Source organism: Pongo abelii, chromosome 6 (genome assembly GCF_028885655.2).
Source record: "Pongo abelii isolate AG06213 chromosome 6, NHGRI_mPonAbe1-v2.0_pri, whole genome shotgun sequence".
Taxonomy (NCBI): Eukaryota; Metazoa; Chordata; class Mammalia; order Primates; family Hominidae; genus Pongo; species Pongo abelii.
Genome location: NC_071991.2, coordinates 128,626,407 through 128,646,124, shown reverse-complemented (window position 1 = coordinate 128,646,124; position 19,718 = coordinate 128,626,407). Strand labels below are relative to the sequence as shown.

The 19,718-nt window shown below is 41.1% G+C and overlaps 1 protein-coding gene and 1 long non-coding RNA gene across 5 annotated transcripts in view; one reads left to right on the top strand and one right to left on the bottom strand.

Annotated features, from left to right (window-relative positions):
• MKLN1 (muskelin 1) overlaps window positions 1-19,718 on the bottom strand; it is a 382,321-nt gene that overhangs the window by 163,957 nt on the left and 198,646 nt on the right. The window lies entirely within an intron of this gene.
• LOC100939744 (uncharacterized) lies at window positions 23-18,402 on the top strand. Of its 4 annotated transcripts, XR_008527591.2 has the most exons (7): window positions 108-197; window positions 918-1,007; window positions 3,574-3,705; window positions 4,131-4,634; window positions 5,742-5,809; window positions 16,473-16,566; window positions 16,924-18,402. It is a non-coding gene; the product is annotated as an uncharacterized LOC100939744 (long non-coding RNA). The 4 variants fall into 4 exon arrangements; XR_655464.4 differs by lacking the exon at window positions 5,742-5,809 and having other exon boundaries at window positions 23-197; XR_010140752.1 differs by having other exon boundaries at window positions 26-197; window positions 4,131-5,809.

Genomic DNA, 19,718 nt, shown 5'->3' with positions numbered 1-19,718 from the left:
CCCTTCCCGGCCGCCCGCGCTGCCTGCCCCGCATCGTTACCCGGGCCCAACGCCGGGCCAAAGTCCTATCTCAGGGTTTCCCACGTCGCTCGCTCCTTGACGGCTGAGCGACACTGGGTCTGAGGTGTAAGCGCTTTCCAGGCCCTTCCCTGGGGCTTGGAGGGGAATGGCGCAAAGGACTTTTCTGACAAGCAGAGGTAAGGAAAAGCCGAGATGATTACGAACAGAAACACGTTGTAGTTATATGGAGCAGGAAGGGAAAATAACAAGACCAAGTTGGAAAAGGGACGCCTGTGCGCTTTTGGAAGCCACCGCCCTCGCCAGTTGATAAGTCCTTTACGGAAACAACACTGAAGGGAGCTGGAGGGCAGTAGCTAATGTGCTGTCCTCCCGGAGTGGTCCTGGTTTTAAATGTCTTGTCCCCGCCTTCCAGAGTCAGATGGAGACAGGAAAAGGAAATGGTCCCGTGTCCTCCTACCCTGTTTGGTTTGCAGTCTGTGATGCCCTTCATTGTAAACATTTCTTGTGGGCCGCATCCTACTAATCTTGTGGCATTGGTTTGCTCGGGAATGACGTTCACCCACAGACCTGAAAAGTCCTTACAGAGTTGGGAAGCTGCGTGTCATCATTTTTTCAGTTGTCAAATCTGCCCACTTTGAACTGACATAATTGTAGCCTAAAAGTTCAGAGAGAGAGAGTAGTTCAGGAAAAAGACTATTCCTTCTTCTCAGAGGGAACAGCAGCCCTGAAAACTATATGGACGTCATACCAGCTTCTTATAACAAAAGGAGCACTTGGTCTAAATATCTGGCAGCTCTAGATAACGTTCTCATCAAGTACCTGTTTGTCGTAGTTATGCATATTTATTCCTTGCTAGCCACTGCAGTTACCAAAGAGTATGTCGCTTATTGTCTAAGGGGTTGGACTCCTGAAAACCTGGACAGTGTCATCATCTTCACCTGAAGAGTGGAAAAATTCAAGCAAAGAATTTCTCAGGAAATGACCAAGTGAGTCAAAACACCTCAATAATTGTATTCTCTTCCCGTTGTAATCATTAACCTGCCAAAATTCCCTCCAGTCGTTTCCTGACTTCCTGTTTCTATAGGTGGAAATTTTAATAGTGGGCTCTACTAGGATATCAAATCAAAAAAGCCGGATAGAAAGGCCAGGCTGGGCACGGTGGCTCACACCTGTAATCCCAGCACTTTGGGAGGTCCAGGTGGGAGGCTCACTTGAGCCCAGGAGTTTGAGACCAGCCTGGGCAAGATAGCAAGACTACCATCTCTAAAATAACAAAAATAAAATAAGAAAGGCCACAAGTATGTTCGTCTTTAAAATTACATGTGCTTGGCCAGGCATGGTGGCTCACACCTGTAATCCCAGCACTTTGGGAGGCCGAGGCGGGTGGATCACCTGAGGTCAGGAGTTCGAAACCAGCGTTGCCAACATGGTGAAACCCTGTCTCTACTAAAAATACAAAAGTTAGCTGCGTGTGGTGACATACACCTATAATCTCAGCTACTTGGGAGGCCGAGGCACAAGAATCACTTGAACCCAGGAGGCGGAGGTTGCAGTGAGCCAAGATCACACCACTGCACTCCAGCCTGGGCAACAGAGTGAAATTCTGTCTCAGAAAAACAAATAAAATACAATAAAATAAAAAATTACATGTGCTTTCTGTGTTGCAGCAGGTTGGAAAAGGATGTGTTCCTTAAGGGAATGCTGTAACTGTAGTGACTTGGGTTGAGAGCTGCCAGAGACAGTGGGAAAGGACCAGAGAATGTTAGCCCCAGAGATGATATAGTGGTTATCTTTGAAGAAAATAGACACTTTAAAGGGGAGGAATTAACTCACTCCAATTCCTTTGGGCCCCAGATTTTATAATTCCACTTCTTACCTTAATGTAAGTCAAGTCCTTGTTCTTTTCCAGACATAGTTCCTGAGCAATCTTTTTTTAAAACACATATTAATTAGTTCTTCTTAAGCTTAAATCCTTTTGGTGACTTTCAATCCCCTTCTAAACTGTTTAACAGAGACCCTTCATAACCTGCCTTGATTTTTCTCTCCAGCTTCCCTTGCCCCCACCCCCCTCTTTCTCCTTTGCGCTTTTGACATCTGCCCACTAACTAGCACACTGAATTTGTTCCCATAGAGTCCTTGTTCTCTCTAGCCTCCAGGGCTTACTCTAAGCCAGGCATGGAATATTCTTTCCCATTCTTTACCTGGCTAACTCCAGCTCATCCTGTAGACTATTTGGTCCTGGAAATTTTTTTGGTTTTTTTTTTTTTTTGAGACAGGGTCTCACTCTGACTCTGTCACCCAGGATGGAGTGCAGTCACATGAACATGGCTCACTGCAGCCTTGACCTGGGTTTAAAGGATCATGCTGCCTCAGCCTCTCATGTAGGTGGGACCACAGGCAGACATCACCACACCAAGCTACTTTTTTAGTTTTTTTGTAGACACAGGGTTTCACTCTGTTGCCCAGGCTGGTCTTGAACTCCTGGGCTCAAGCGATCCTCATGCCTCGGCCTGGCCTCCCAAAGTGCTGGGATTACAGGTATGAGCCACTGCATCTGGCCGAAAATCTTTCTTCATCACCTGCTTTGGGATTAGGTGACAGTTTTCTTCATTTTTTTTTTTTTTCCTATGCAAGCTAACACATGATAGGTAACGTTTTTTACATTTCTCTTAGCACTCTAAGTTTCCCTCTTTATCTTAGCACACATCACAGTATATTTTAATTTCCTCTTTTTTCCTCTTTCTTTTCCTCTAAATGATTGCTCCCATGAAGATAAGAGTCATACATATCTTGTTCACAGTTGTATCCTCAGTCCTGTTGATGTGTCTAGCAAATAGAAGATGTTCAGTAAATATTTATCAAAGAATGAAGGAATAATGCTAAAAGAGAACTTGAATTAGAGACTTCTGAGTTGCAAAGGAAAAAAAAAATGCCAGCACTTCTCAGACTACAAACGTGTATCCCTGAGGTATAATTGCTACTCAGAAGGTAAAGACCCAGGATAGCATGGCTTTCCTGCTTCACAAATTTTATAAATGGTAAAATAATTTAAAGCATTCCTATGTTAACATAAATACAGACAGCTATATTATGATACTGAGACGAAAATTTGTTTAAATGTTAAGAAAAGAGCTTTATCTGAGGAATGCAAATCCTTTTAAATTATGAGGCCCAGAGAGGTATTAAAGTGAAACAGCAATCCTGTCCTTCTCCCCCACTTTTGAGCTGTGTATTTGTCTCTTGAAACTGCTTACTATTGCCACAGAAGCTAAACATTAACCTACTAATTAATGCTCCACCAGACATTATAACCCACATCCTATAGTTTCATAATGTATAGCCAATCAGTAGCTTGATTTATTTTAATGTAAATTCTTGGTAAATAACTCAGGCACTGCCTCATCTTTCCCTTTAAAAATCCACTTGTAACTGCTGCTACTCAGAGTGTATATTCAAGGCAACTTGAATCTATGTTCCCAGGTTGCAGTCATCAAGCTTGGCCCAAATAAACTCCCAACTTATATTAATTTTGCCTCCACGTCTTCCTTTTAGGTAAAACATCTGGAGTAAGTCAGCAGGATTCAAAGTGACTCCCCCGAACCACCTGGTGGTGTTTCTCTCTGAAAGCAGCACTTGGTACCAGTGTGAACTCTCCTCCTTCAGAAGTCCCATCAGGTGTTTCAGGTGAGTTCTCCTGAATTTGGACCTCCCACTCTTGGGTTGAAGGTCTAGACTTTATTTGGGCTGTTTTTCAAACCCTTTCTTTAAGTGTGAGGGCTTCGGTCTCTGTCTTTGGACAGAAGATTCGGGTATAGAGCTCTGCAGGGAACTGCCTTTTTTCCCCCTCTGTCTTATAGCAGAGGTGCAGGTCATGATTTTTCTGCCTCTGCCTCAGAACCAGGGGTTTGGGTCAAGTTTTTTTCACCTCTGTCTCACAGCAGAGGTTTGAGTGAAAGAACTGGCAGTTAGGCACCAGTGGTTTCATTTTATATTGTATGCGTTTGAGATAGCAGTTGTTTACTATCACTTGAAAATTCTGAATTAGTCTTTAATTTTAACCAATTCCTGTTAGTTCCTAACTGAAATGTATACCCCTTTTGCTCTTCCAGGTGGACGTAATATGAGGGTCTGGTCCCCCATACCTTGAGGACTCTGCTGCCATCTGACAATTAGAGACAATCCAATTGTCCTCATCCTTGAGGACTCTGCTGCCATCTGACAATTAGAGACAGTCCAAAACATGCCACACTTTGATCCTAAACACATTCCTGGCTTTGGTCACTTTTGAAAAGTTCCTGAATTATGAGAAATCAATAATAACAGTGTTCAAAACCTGAACACTCTTTTTAGAAATACCTGCTGGAATTACACATACAATTAATGGGGTACTGTCTTGTAGTATCTGGGAAAGTAGACCCATCTAACCTGGAATGATCATAGGCAACAATGACCAAAAATGGGGATCTTTTGATATACCTAAAGTAATTTATTTGTGCACACCATTGGAAAGAGCTGGTTTTAGAACCAGACATGTAAATAGGAGACTTACTTCCACTGGCACCTAAAAACTTCTAAAAGAAATCCTGAAAGAAAAAATCGCCTTCATTCAAGAGGTAAACAAAGAGATATTTGAAACTATTTTAAAAGACTTCAGAGGCTTTCTCCCTTTCACCTCCAGACCCTCCTTTTCCTTCCAGCCCTGTGATCTGAACTCATCCCTTTCTGCCTCTTCTCTTGGCTTCCATACATCTCTTAGGCAGAGATGTTTTAAAATTTCACAATGTACACATTTCCTTCTCTTGGGAAATGAATTTAAATTTAGAGCAGAAGGAACAAGCAGAACAACAACAGAATGGGAATAAGACTGCTGAGACTATAAAAATGCAGATCCAACAAAATTTTTTCTAACCAGGTCTAGTGAATGACACTGTGATATGGTCTGGCTCTGTGTTCCCAACCAAATGTCATCTCGAATTGTAATCCCCACGTGTCGGGGGAGAAGCCTGGTGGGAGGTGATTGGATCATGGAAGCAGTTTCCCCCATGCTGTTTTCATGATAGTGAGGGAGTTCTCATGAGATCTGATGGTTTAAAAGTGTTTGGCAGTTCCCTTTCTGGCTTTCTCTCTCCTGCTGCCTTGTGAAGAAGGTGCTTCCTTCTCCTTCACCTTCCACCCTGATTTTAAGTTTCCTGAGGCCTCCCCAGTCATGCAGAACTGTGAGTCAATTAAACCAATTTTATTTATAAATTATCCAGTCTCAGGTAGTTCTTTGTAGCAGAGTGAGAATGAACTAATACACACTGATTTATTGACCCACTATCAGACAGTACCCTTTAAATCTTATCATGTCTTTAAAATGCTAACATTCAGGGAATTAGCTAAGCAGCATTACAGATGAGATCAGATCTAAAACAAGATAAAATCCTTAAATGCTTAAACTGCCTGCTTTGGATTCCTTGCAAGATTTACCAAAAAACAAACACACAAACAAAAAAACGAAAACAAAAACAAAGAAAACACCCCATCCAGTGGTATAATGGCTAGGATTTGGTACTTTCACCACGGTAGCCTGAGTTCAATTCCTAGCCAGGGAGCTAATCTCATTTGTTTTAAAGTATTGTATGATTCTTGACCTTTTGGGATACCAATTGTTATTGATCCTTATCCCTTCCATGGACAACTTTTGATTTCCTGTCTTTTTCCATTTGTGGGACATACAGACCATTTGGGCCTTCATGAGTAACCAGCTGAGAAGCTGAGATCCTAGAAATCATGACCAGATAGAAATGTGAGTTGTACTTTACTTGTGGCTAGTGAAACTTTCCTTTCTTTGAGCTGTCTTTGGGATGATTCTTGATCTTGTGAGGACTGCGTTGCACCTCCTTTGGTGATGCCCCATGCATCCTTGGTTAAGTCATAACTTTGATAAAGGCTTATTGGTTTTGGTGAGTCATTTGGAAGGGTGCCTTTGTTTTTTTTCTGTTGTTTTTGTTTTAAAGTTTAAAAGCCAGGAATAACAGCTATTTGTGCCGGCTAATATCTGATAATGAGAGATTTGAAAAGTTTTTTTTTTTAATTTTACTTTAAATTCTGCGATACATGTGTAGAATGTACAGGTTTCTTACATAGATATACATGTGCCACGGTGGTGTGCTACACTTACCAACTGTCATCTAGGTTTTAAGCCCCACGTGCATTAGGTATTTGTCCTAATGTTCTCCCTTCCCTTGGCCCCACCCCCTGACTGGCCTCGGTGTTTAATGTTCTCCTCCCTGTGTCCATGTGTTCTTATTGTTCATCACCCACTTATTAGTGAGAACATGTGGTGTTTGGTTTTCTGTTCCTGTGTTAATTTGCTGAGAATGATGGCTTCCAGCTTCATCCATGTCCCTGGAAAGGATGTGAACTCATTCTTTTTTATGGCTGCATAGTATTCCATGGTGTTTATGTGCCACATTTTCTTTTTCCAGCTTATTATTGATGGGCATTTGGGTTGGTTCCAAGTCTTTGCTATTGTAAAGTGCTGCAGCAAACATACATGCGCATGTGTCTTTATACCAGAATAATTTATAACCCTTTCGGTATATACCCAGTAATGGGACTGCTGGGTCAAATGGTATTTCTGGTTCTAGATCCTTGAGGAATCACCACACTGTCTTCCACAATGTTTGGATTGATTTACACTCTCACCAGCAAGTGTAAAAGCGTTCCTGTTTCTCCACAGCATTGCCAGCATCTGTCGTTTCCTGACTTTTTAATAATTGCCATTCTAACTGGCATGAGATAGTATCTCACTGTGGTTTTGAGTTGCATTTCTCTAATGACCAGTGATGATGAGCTTTTTTTCATATGTTTGTTGGCCACATCAATCTCTTCTTTTGGAAGTGTCTCTTCATATTCTTTGCCCACTTTTTGTTGGGGTTGTTTGTTTTTTTTCTTGAAAATTTGTTTAAGTTCCTTGTAGATTCTGGATATTAGACCTTTGACACATAGGAAGATTGCAAAATTTTTCTCTCATTCTGTAGGTTGCCTGTTCACTCTGGTGATGGTTTCTTTTGCTGTGCAGAAACTCTTTAGTTTAATTAGATCCTATTTGTCAATTTTTGCTAGTGTTGCAATTGCTTTTGGTGTTTTAGTCATGAAGTCTTTGCCTATACCTATGTCCTGAATGGTATTGCCTAGGTTTTCTTCTAGGGTTTTTATGGTTTTGGGTTTTACATTTAAGTCTTTAGTCTATCTTGAGTTAATTTTTGTATAAGGTGTAACGAAGGGGTCCAGTTTCTGTTTTCTGCATATGGCTAGCTAGTTTTCCCAGCACCATTTATTAAGTAGGGAATCCTTTCCCCATTGCTTGTTTTTGTCAGTTTTGTCAAAGATCAGATGGTTGTAGATGTGTGGTGTTATTTCTGAGGTCTCTGTTCTGTTCCATTGGTCTATGTATCTGTTTTGGTACCAGTATCATGCTGTTTTGGTTACTGTAGCCTTGCAGTATAGTTTGAGGTCAGGTAGCATGCTGCCTCCAACTTTGTTATTTTTGCTTATGATTGTCTTGGCTATGCAGGCTCTTTTTTGGTTCCATATTAAATTTAAAGTAGTTTTTTCTAATTCTGCAAAGAAACTCAATGGTAGCTTAATGGGAATAGCATTGAATCTATAAATTACTTTGGGCAGTATGGCCATTTTCATGATATTGATTCTTCCTATCCATGAGCATGGAATTTTTTTCCATTTGTTTGAGTCCTCTCATTTCCTTGAGCAGTGGTTTGTAGTTCTCCTTGAAAAGATCCTTCACGTCCCTTGTAAATTGTATTCCTAGGTATTTTATTCTCTTTGTAGCAATTGTGAATGGGAGTTCACTCGTGATTTGGCTCTCTGTTGTCTATGATTGGTGTATAGGAATGCTTGCAATTTTTGCACATCGATTTTGTATCCTGAGACTTTGCTGAAGTTGCCTATCAGCTTAAGGAGATTTTGGGGCTCAGACAATGGGTTTTCTAAATATATAATCATGTCGTCTGCAAACAGAGACAAGTTGACTTCCTCTCTTTCTATCTGAATACCCTTTATTTCTTTCTCTTGCCTGAGTGCCCTGGCCAGAACTTCCAATACTATGTTGAATAGGAGTGGTGAGAGAGGGCATCCTTGTCTTGTGCCAGTTTTCAAAGGGAATGCCTCCAGCTTTTGCCCATTCAGTATGATCTTGGCTATGGGTTTGTCATAAATAGCTCTTACTATTTTGAGATATGTTCTATCAATACCTAGTTTATTGAGAGTTTTTAACATGAAGAGATGTTGAATTTCATCGAAGGCCTTTTCTGTATCTATTGAGATAATCATGTGGTTTTTGTCATTGGTTCTGTTTATGTGATAGATTACGTTTGTTGATTTGCATATGTTGAACCAGCCTTGCATCCCAATGATGAAGCCAACTTGATCGTGGTGGATAAGCTTTTTGATGTGCTGCTGGATTTGGTTTGCCAGTATTTCATTGAGGATTTTCACATCGATGTTCATCAGGGATATTGGCCTGAAATTTTCTTTTTTTGTTGTGTCTTTGCCAGGTTTTGGTATTAGGAGGATGCTGGCCTCATAAAATGAGTTAGGGAGGAGTCCCTCTTTTTCTGTTGTTTGGAATAGTTTCAGAAGGAACGGTACCAGCTCCTCTTTGTACCTCTGGTAGAATTCGGCTGTCAGTCTGTCTGGTCCTGGGCTTTTTTGGTTGGTAGGCTATTAACTACTGCCTCAATTTCAGAGCCTGTTATTAGTCTACTCAGGGATTCGACTTCTTCCTGGTTTAGTCTTGGGCAGGTGCATGTGTCCAGGAATTTATCCATTTCTTCTAGATCTTCTAGTTTATTTGCATAGATGTGTTTATAGTATTCTCTGATGGTAGTTTGTATTTCTGTGGGATCAGTGGTGATATCCCTTTTATCATTTTTTATTGTGTCTATTTGATTCTTCTCTCTTCTTTGTTAGTCTATTTTGTTAGTCTTAGTGGTCTATTTTGTTAATTTTTTCAAAAACTACCTCTGGATTCATTGATTTTTTGAAGGGTTTTTCATGTCTCTATCTCCTTCAGTTCTGCTTTGATCTTAGTTATTTCTTGTCATTTGCTAGCTTTTGAATTTGTTTGCTCTTGCTTCTCTAGTTCTTTTAATTGTGATGTTAGGGTGACGATTTCAGATCTTTCCAGCTTTCTGATATGGGCATTCAGTGCTATAAATTTCCATCTTAACACTGCTTTAGCTGTGTTCCAGAGATTCTGGCACGTTGTCTTTTTGTTCTCATTGGTTTCAAAGAACTTCTTTATCTGCCTTAATTTCGTTATTTATCCAGGAGTCATTCAGGAGCAGGTTGTTCAATTTCCATGTAATTGTGCAGTTTTGAGTGAGTTTCTTAATCCTGAGTTCTCATTTAATTGCACTGTGGTCTGAGAGACTGTTCTGATTTCCATTCTTTTGCATTTGCTAAGGAGCGTTTTACTTCCAATTATGTGGTCAATTTTAGAATAACTGCCATGTGGTACTGAGAAGAATGTATATTCTGTTGATTTGGGGTGGAGAGTTCTATAGATATCTATTAAGTCCACTTGATCCAGAGCTGAGTTCAAGTCCTGAATATCCTTGTTAATTTTCTGTCTTGTTGATCTGTCTAATATTGACAGTATGGTGTTAAAGTCTCCCACTATTATTGTGTGGGAGTCTAAGTCTCCTTATAGGTCTCTAAGAACTTGTTTTATGAATGTGGGTGCTCCTGTTTTGGGTGCATATATATTCAGGATAGTTAGCTCTTCTCTAACTATTATTAGTTGCATTGATCCCTTTACCATTCTGTAATGCCCTTGTCTTTTTTGAACTTTTTGGGTTTAAAGTTTGTTTTATCAGAGACTAGGATTGCAACCCCTGCTATTTTTTTTGCTTTCCATTTGCTTGGTAAATATTCCTTTGTCCCTTTATTTTGAGCCTATGTATGTCTTTGCATGTGAGATGGGTCTCCTAAATACAGCACACTGATGGGTCTTGACTCTAACCAATTTGCCAGTCTGTGTCTTTTAATTAGGGCATTCAGCCTATTTACATTTAATGTTAATATTATTATATGTGATTTTGATCCTGTCATCATGATGCTAGCTGGTTATTTTGCACATTAGTTGATGCAGTTTCTTCATAGTGTCACTGGTCTTTATATTTTGGTATGTTTTTGCAGTGGCTGGTACTGGTTTTTCCTTTCCATATTTAGTGCTTCCTTCAGGAGCTTTTGTAAGACCAGCCTGGTGGTGACAAAATCCCTCAGCATTTGCTTGTTTGGAAAGGATTTTATTTCTCCTTTGCTTAAGAAGCTTAGTTTGGTTGGGTATGAAATTCTGGGTTGAAAATTCTTTTCTTTAAGAATGTTGAATATTGGCCCTCACTCTCTTCTGGCTTGCAGGGTTTCTGCAGAGAGATCTGCTATTAGTCTGATGAGCTTCCCTTTGTAGGTTACCTGAACTTTCTCTGTGTCTGCCCTTATCATTTTTTCCTTCGTTTCAACCTTTGAGAATCTGATGATTATATGTCTTGGGGTTGATCTTCTCGAGGAATATCTTAGTGGTGTTCTCTGTATTTCCTGAATTTGAATGTTGGCCTGTCTTGCTAGGTTGGGGAAGTTCTGAATAATATCCTGAAGTGTGTTTTCCAACTTGGTTCCATTCTCCCCATCACTTTCAGATACACCAGTCAATCGTAGGTTTAGTCTTTTCACATAGCCCCATATTTCTTGGAGGCTTTGTTCATTCCTTTTCATTCTTTTTTCTCTAATCTTGTCTTCACACCTTATTTCAGCAAGGTGATCTTCAATCTCTGATATCCTTTCTTCCACTTGATTGTTTCGGCTATTGATACTTGTGTATGCTTCAGGAAGTTCTTGTGCTGTGTTTTTCAGCTCCATCAGGTCATTTATGTTCCTCTCTAAACTGGTTATTCTAGTTAGCAGTTCCTGTAACCTTTTATCAAGGTTCTTAGCTTCCTTGCATTGGGTTAGAACATGTTCCTTTAGCTCAGAGGAGTTTGTTATTACCCACCTTCTGAAGCCTACTTCTGTCAATTCATTAATCTCATTATCTGTCCAGTTTTGTGTCCTTGCTGGAGAGGAGTTGCGATCATTTGGAGGAGAGGAGGCATTCTGGTTTTTGGAATTTTCAGTGTCTTTGTGCTGCTTTTCCTCATCTTCGTGGATTTATCTACCTTTGATATTTCAGGCTGATGACATTTGGATGGGAGTTTTTGTGTGGGAGTCTTTTTTGTTGATGTTGTTGTTGTTGCTTTCTCTTTGTTAGTTTTTCTTCTAACAGTCAGGCCCCTCTTCTGCAAGTCTGCTGCAGTTTGCTAAACATCCTCTCTAGACCCTATTTGCCTGGGTATCACCAGTGGAGGTTGCAGAACAGCAAAGATTGCTGCCTGCTCCTTCCTCTGTAAGCTTTGTCCCAGAGGGCCACCAGCCTGATGCCAGCCAGAGCTCTCCTATATGAGGTGAGGTATCTGTCAACCCCTGTTGGGAGGTTTCTCCCAGTCAGGAGGCATGGGGGTCAGGGACCCACTTGAGGAGGCACTTCATCCCTTAGCAGAGCTGGTACCCTGTGTTGGGAGAATACCCTTTGTCAGGATCAGCTGCTCTCTTCAGAGCCAGCAGGCAGGAAAGATTAAGGCCGCTGAAGCTGTGCCCACAGCAGCCCCTCCACAGTGCTCTGGGGACAATCCAGTGCTCTGTCCCAGGGAGATGAGAGTTTTATCTGTAAGCCCCTGACTGGAGCCGTTACCTTTCCTTCAGAGATGCCCTGCCCAGTGAGGAGGAATCTAGAGAAGCAGTCTGGCCACAGCCACTTTGCCACACTGTGGTGAATTCTGCCCAGTCCAAACCTCCCAGTCTCCTTAGCACTATCAGGGGAAAACTGCCTACTAAAGCCTCAGTAATGGCAGATGCCCCTCCCCCACCAAGCTCAATTGTCCCAGGTTGGCTTCAGACTGCTGTGCTGGCAGTGAGAATTTCAAGCCAGTGGTTCTTAGCTTGCTGGGCTCCATGGGAGTGGGACTCACTTAGCAAGACCACTTGACTCCCTGGCTTCAGCCTCCTTTCCAGGGGAGTGAACGGTTCTGTCTCGCTGGGGTTCCAGGCGCCACTGGGGTATGAAAAAACTCCTGTAGCTAGCTCAGTGCTACCTAGTTTTGTGCTTGAAACCCAGGGCCCTGGTGGTATAGGCTCACGAAAGACTCTCCTGATCTCCGGATTGCAAATACCATGGGAAAAGCATAGTACCCAGGCTGGGTAGCACAGTCCCTCATGGCTTCCCTTGGCTAGGGGAGGGAGGTCCTCCAGCTCCTTGCACTTCCTTGGTGAAGCAATGCCCCACCCTTCTTCTGCTTGCTCTCCATGGGTTGCACCCACTGTCTAACCAGTCCCAGTGGAATGAACTGGGTACCTTAGTTGGAAATGAAGAAATCACCTGCCTTCTGCATTGGTCTCGATGGGAGCTGCAGACTGGAGCTGTTTCTATTCGGCCATCTTGGCCCCTTCTTGAAAAGTGTTTAAGAACTCCATAGTCAAAAGCCAGCTTCATTAAAAACAGATTCACGCAGGCATGGTGGCTCGTGCCTGTATCCCAGCCCACTTCGGGAGGCCACAGTGGGAGGATTGCTTGAGTCCAGCCTGGTCAATGTAATGAGTCCCTGTCTCTACAAAAAGTAAAAACAAAACTTAGCTTGGCATGGTGGTGTGTGCCCGTAGTCCCAGCTGCTTAGGAAGCTGAGGTGGGAGGATCATTTAAACCCAGAATGTGTCAAGGCTACATGAACTGTAATCATGCCACATTGCACTCCTGCTTGTGTGACAGAGCGACACCCTGTTTCTATTTTTTTATTTTTCTTTCAGTACTGCAGAACAGAGAGACCCTCTCTCTCAAAACAACAAACAAGGGCTGGGCGCGGTGGCTCAAGCCTGTAATCCCAGCACTTTGGGTGGCCAAGGCAAGCAGATCACAAGGTCAGGAGATTGACACTGTCCTGGCTAATACGGTGAAACCCCGTCTCTACTAAAAATACAAAAAATTAGCCAGGCGTGGTGGCAGGCACCTGTAGTCCCAGCTACTCGGGAGGCTGAGGCAGGAGAATGGTGTGAACCTGGGAGGCGGAGCTTGCAGTGAGCCGAGATCGTACCACTGCATTCCAGCCTGGGCGACAGAGCGAGACTCCGTCTCAAAAACAAACAAACAAAAATGAGACTCAACCTCCTCCCACCTCTCTGCTGTCTTCAGTACCACATGGAAGGATCTAGAGGAGACTTCTAATGACTCAGACCCCTAAAGGAAGACAGAAAAAGATGCCTCTCACTCCCATTCTGGGGTCTTCTGTCTTCCTGTGGAGTCTGAAGAGTCATGGAGAGATTTCATGACAGTTTCAGGCACAAAACTCTGCTCTCTTTTGTATTGTGTCACCTGATCCCTTTGGCTTTTAGGAGTACTGGATATTACTTTGTTCTGTGAGAGAACACTTAACCTTTGTGTGTGTGATGGCTGGCAAGTTACTGGTGAGAACTATAGTACTGGAGGTGGCTGACAGCAGTTGTTTACAGTGAATGCTTATTATTATTACTACAGGGAGTTACTGGTTTCTTTGCTGGTTAATATAAGAAAGGCACGGTTTAAATACTTAGAGAAATGTTTTTGTATTGAAGTACACCATGAAAGTGTTGCATAGCCCAGTCCCATGGTGTTTCCCTCTTTTTGGGGACCCAGGATTCAGCCTAAAAATGGAATCCTTAATTTATGAAGATCTAGATGCTCTGTCTTCAATTGCATCTGCTTTTCACATATTTAAATTATTAGGCTCTAAAAACTGTAAATGCTTTGATGGCCCTGCTCCTTAATGGGCTCTGCCCTGAGCTCAGTGATCCAACTGGAAAACAGACTTAATTAAAAGCTACTTATCTAAGTGAAATAGGTCTCCTTATAAAATCCAATGATAGATTCCTGTGATTTTGTGTTACCTTGGCATCCATTTTTAATTTTCTTCCAACACACCCAAATTCCTCCTTGAAAAGGCTTAAATTCTTTCTCCTTGTGCTTTGAGATATAAATTTACTACTGCATTTTCTCTAAAACTCAGTATGAGCTTCAGCCATGTGGAACAGATAAACTTTAAACTTTTCCATTTACAAAGGTACAGTTTGAATCCAACTGTCCTTTTAAACTAGTGAGTTTTACCAGTCTCATGACTAAAATTTTTTTCTCTGCTTGGTTTTGTTTTGTTTTTCTTACCTCAGTTCACCAGCAGTTTCAATGTGGCTAAAATTTTTTAATTAAAGCTATAAAGTCATTATCTGTGTCTGTCTGATTGATGTGTACCATGTATACATGTCTGTTTATATATTGTCTACATGGTACCACTGACTTATAGAAAAAGTGCTCATAAATAATATAACCAACCCAAATGCTTTTCATGGTCACTTGACTTTAGTAATCTTGGGTTTAAATTAAGATAGTTTTTTAATTATTGGTAAAGTAAAATAGAAACATCTTCAAATTTTAATTTAGACATGTTTGCCTAGATCTATTGGTCAGACTGGTTTATACTGTCTCTGATAAATGTTTTAAGGTCATAAGGCCATTGCTTTTATGGTATTTTTTGGTATTTGCTTAATTTGTCTGTGAGCTTATGTCTTTGGATTTGAGCCTTTAGATTCTGCGGACTAGACAAGTGGCCTTGGGGACAGTGCCTGGGCCCCATCATCCCTAGTTGAGCTGTGCCTCTTGGCTATACTGCAAGGAGTTGGATCCTCCAGGCATTGTCTCCATAGCACTGCCTGAGCTCTGCATATGGTACATAATTAAAGTTGCTTACTTCTTAGGTTTTTCACTGAAAATGAGGGTTACTAAGAGTTAACACTGTGGTTAATATATGTAACTAAAACTACTAGGCCAGAAACAATTTTATATAGAGAGCATATAAAGAAGATGTAAAGAAAGTTGAAAAGGGTAATTTTTTTCCTTTACATAAGAGGGGACTTGGTCAAAATGATAAGGGGGATAGTAAATCTTTGTCCTAAGTAGAATACCAATATAAAAAAAATGAAGTATAGGACAAAACTGAAGGTATAAGCAAGTTGTAAAAGGTTTGTAGAAGATTAATCTCATGAAAAGAATTTTGTATGTGATAAAGTTGGCTAAAATTAGAAGGAGATTATTAATTTTTCTAAAAATTATGCATTGATATTTAAAGCACACTGATGTGGGACCCCTGTTTCAGAGTAACAGGGTTTTCTTGGAGCATTAAACTGCTCTTTAATAGAAAAATTTTTAAAGGTTATAGAAATCTTATGCAGTTAAAACTGAGGGCTAGATGCGGTGGCTCACACCTGTAATCCTAGCACTTTGGAAGGGTGAGGTGGGCAGATCACCTGAGGTCAGGAGTTTGAGACCAGCCTGGCCAACATGGTGAAACTCCATCTCTACTAAAAATACAAAAATTATCTAGGTATGGTGATAGGTGCCTGTAATCCCAGCTACTTGGGAGGCTGAGGCAGGAGAATCACTTGAACCCGGGAGGCAGAGGTTGCAGTGAGCTGAGATCAGGTCATTGCACTCCAGCCTGGGTAACAAGAGTGAGACTCCATCTAAAACAAACAAACCAAAAACAAAACAAAACCTCCTGAGATTTGATAGATTTGTTTATAAGGATTTAATGAAATTAGCTTTAGGATTAATAATATACTGATGCAAAAGTAAAATTTGGTTTTCTCTTTTGAATAAGATTTTTAAGTATTTTTAAGAAACGGTAAAAAAATGTTCACCTTTTAAGTAAAAAAAAAATAAATGGGAAAGAGATTCTGCTGGTCTCATGCCATCTTTATAAGGTTTTTGGATTGTTTGGAAAACCGAGTTTACTCTCTGTCAAAGAGTAAAGGGTTTTGCTTTTTGCAATCTTTGAATTATCACTTTGGCTAAATGAATGAATACTATTTTACAGTGACCTATGATCCTATTTGGTCAAATATTTTAAACTTTTAAATTTGACATACTTCCTAAAATCAAATTTCAAATTCTAAAATTAAGTATTTTCCAAAAGGAACCTCTGGAAGTCCAAGAGAGGAATATTAGGCATATTTAGCATGTTAAAATCATATGGAAAGCATTGTCAAAGAAATAATGGTGTTTAACTTTCTTTGAGTTATATTAGGATGAATGTGTTTTCTATGAGATTCCTAAAATTTTAATGTGTCTTGGTATATGTTATCAGTCATAATTATGATTATTATGTTAAACTGTTGTAAACCACAGGAATAACCAAATTTCCTTGTCAATTGCATCTTTAACCATGGCTATTCTAAGTCTTTTGCTATCTAAAACAGTTATCATTTTATTTCTCTTCTTCTCATAAAGCAGTTACAATTGTCTATAATTCAAAATTTGCTTTTTCTTCAAGGAAATTCCTGGAAAAGGACCCTGACAAGTACTCTTGAATACAGGTTTCTGATAACTTTGGAGATCATATCACTGGACTAAGTAACAACTTTCAGGTATGTAATAAACTGATGTGTTCCTTAGATTGCTAACTCAACATCAAGCAGAACAAGAATTAATTACATGTGACTGAACTGACAGAAGACTGAAATGATTTGCTGACTTTTTATTTAAAACATTGCTGTTTTTTTTTTTTAATTTTGTCTTCCAGAGTCAAGAACACTTTTTTTCCTTGAGCTATTTATTTATACTTTATAACAATTGGGTAAAAATACCTTTGTGAGCAACATTGAAACATTTGCCTTTCTCTCTACCTGATTGCTCCAAAATTTGGGAACTATTCATGAGTACTCTTATTTTATGGCAATCTAGTTATTTGCATACATTTAATAAGAATCTTTTTTCTGTAACAGGATATAATTGGAGACATTTGTTATTTTACTAAGGATTTGACTGGAATGACATATTTTCAGATATGACCAGACTGCTTTGAAGAATGGAGGTTGACTGTACAGAGGCAATTACAAAGCCTCTTGGAAAGACTGGCCTGGTCCCTTGTCTACATAGTTCCCTTTCAAGATTTCTGTCCTGTGTAAAGTAAAGAATGTCACTTTCTGACAGGCCTGGGAACCTCAAAATATTTCCACTGTGTATCTCTCATTGTTTTATTTCTTCTGAGAAAACTAAATTCATGGTACACTGAAGAGGTGATTCCACAAGTGACGGCAGCTATAAATCAATGACTGGTAGGACTACCTGGGAATGAGCCTTTCTGGCAATGAGGGATACCTTGACACTCAGATTTTGATCATCAGTGCTTTCAAAAAGAAAGATTTTTGATCACAAGGAAGAAATGAGAAAAAGAACTTTTATCTGAAGAATGCAAGTCCTTTCCAATTATCAGGTCCAGAGAGGTATTAAAATGAGACTGCAATCCTGTCCTACACACACCCCCTTTTGAGCCACGTACTCATCTTTTTATACTGCTTACTATTGCCACAAGTAGCTGAAAATTAGCCTACTGGTGCTGCACCAGACATTATAACCCACATCCTATAGCTTAATAATGGATAGCCAATCAATAGCTTATGTTATGTTAATGTAAATTATTGGTAAATAACTCAGGAACTGCCTCTTCTTTCCTTTTAAAAATCCACTTGTGGGCTGGGCGTGGTGGCTCATGCCTGTAATCCCAGCACTTTGGGAGGCCGAGGTGGGCGGATCACAAGGTGAGGAGATCGAGACCATCCTGGATAACACGGTGAAACCCTGTCTCTACTAAAAATACAAAAAATTAGCTGGGCATGGTGGCGGGTGCCTGTAGTCCCAGCTACTCGGGAGGCTGAGGCAGGAGAATGGTGTGAACCCAGGAGGCGGAGCTTGCAGTGAGCCGAGATGGCACCACTGCACTCCAGCCCGGGCAACAGTGCGAGGCCCTGTCTCAAAAAAAAAGAAAAAAAAAAAATCCACTTGTGGCTGGGTGTGGTGGCTCACACTTGTAATCCCAGCACTTTGGGAGGCTGAGGCGGGCGGATCACCTGATGTCAGGAGTTTGAGACCAGCTTGCCCAATGTGGTGAAACCCCATCTCTACTAAAAATACAACAATTAGCCAGCTGTGGTGGTGGGTGCCTGTAATCCCAGCTACTTGGGAGTCTGAGGCAGACTCAAGACTTCAAGAATGTCTTGAACCCAGGAGGTGGAGGTTGCAGTGAGCCAAGATCACACCATTGCACTCCAGCATTGGTGACAAGAGTGAAACTGCCTCCAAAAAAAAAAAAAAATCCACTTGTAACTGCAGCTACTCAGAATGTATATTCAGGGCAAGTAGAATCTATGTTACTGAGTTGCAATCCTCAAGCTTGTCCCAAATAAACTCTCTACTTATATTAATTTTGCCTCAGCTTCTTCCTTTTAGGTCAACAATGGTAAGATAAAATAGAAGACAAGAGAAACTTCAAAATCTGCAGGAGGCTGCTAGTAGTTAGACCCTCAAACTCCTCGGTACATCTTAACTCTCCTTTGTCTACAGGACATGATTTTAAGTGATGGGGTTTATTGTAAGATACACAGGGAAAGCCTGGAAATTATAATCTCTCTAGTTCCCTTGCAGTTCAAAGATTGAGACATATTGAACCTTATAGAAAACTGGACAATGGATCATCATTTTTGTAGGCATAACAGCAGCTATGGTGACACAACAGCTCTAGTGACCCAGTTGTTTTATCATCCCCCACAAGCTACCATCTTTACAGAGAGTAAAATCTGTATTAGTCCATTCTCACATTGCTATAAGGAACTACCTAGGTTGGGCGTGGTAGCTCACGCCTGTAATCCCAGCACTTTGGGAGGCCAAGGTGGGTGGATCACCTGAGGTTGGGAGTTGGCAGCCAGCTTGACTAACATGGAGAAACCCCAACTCTACTAAAAATACAAAATTAGTCAGGCATGGTGGCACATGCCTATAATCCCAGCTACTCAGGAGGCTGAGGCAGGAGAATCACTTGAACCTGGGAGGTGGACGTTGTGGTGAGCCGAGATCGTGCCATTGCACTACAGCCTGGGCAAAAGGAGTGAAACTCTGTCTCAAAAAAAAAAAGACAAAAAACAAAACAAAAAAAAAACTACCTGAGGCCAGGCGCGGTGGCCCATGCCTGTAATCCCAGCACTTTGGGAGGCCAAGGCGGGTGGATTACCTGAGGTCAGGATTCAAGACCAGCCTGACCAACATGGTGAAACCCTGTCTCTACCAAAAATACAGAAATTAGCTGGGCGTAGTGATGCATGCCTGTAATCCCAGCCACTTGGGAGGCTGAGAGAGGAGAATCACTTGAACCCAGGAGGTGGAGGTTGCAGTGAGCCAAAATCATGCCATTGCATTCCAACCTGGCTGACAGAACAAGACACCATCTCAAAAAAAAAAAAAAAGAACTACGTGAGACTGGGTAATTTATGAAGAAAAGAGGTGTAATTGACTCACAGTTCCATATGGCTGGGGAGGCCTCAGAAAACTTACAATCATGGTGGAAGGCAAAGGAGAAGCAAGCACCTTTTTCACAAGGCAGGAGGAGAGAGAGATCCGGTGAGGGAAGTCTCAGACACTCAAACCATCAGATCTCATGAGAATTCACTCACATCATGAGAGGAGCATGGGGGAAATCTGCCCCTATGATCCATTCACCTCCCAGAAAGTCCCTCCCTTGACTCAT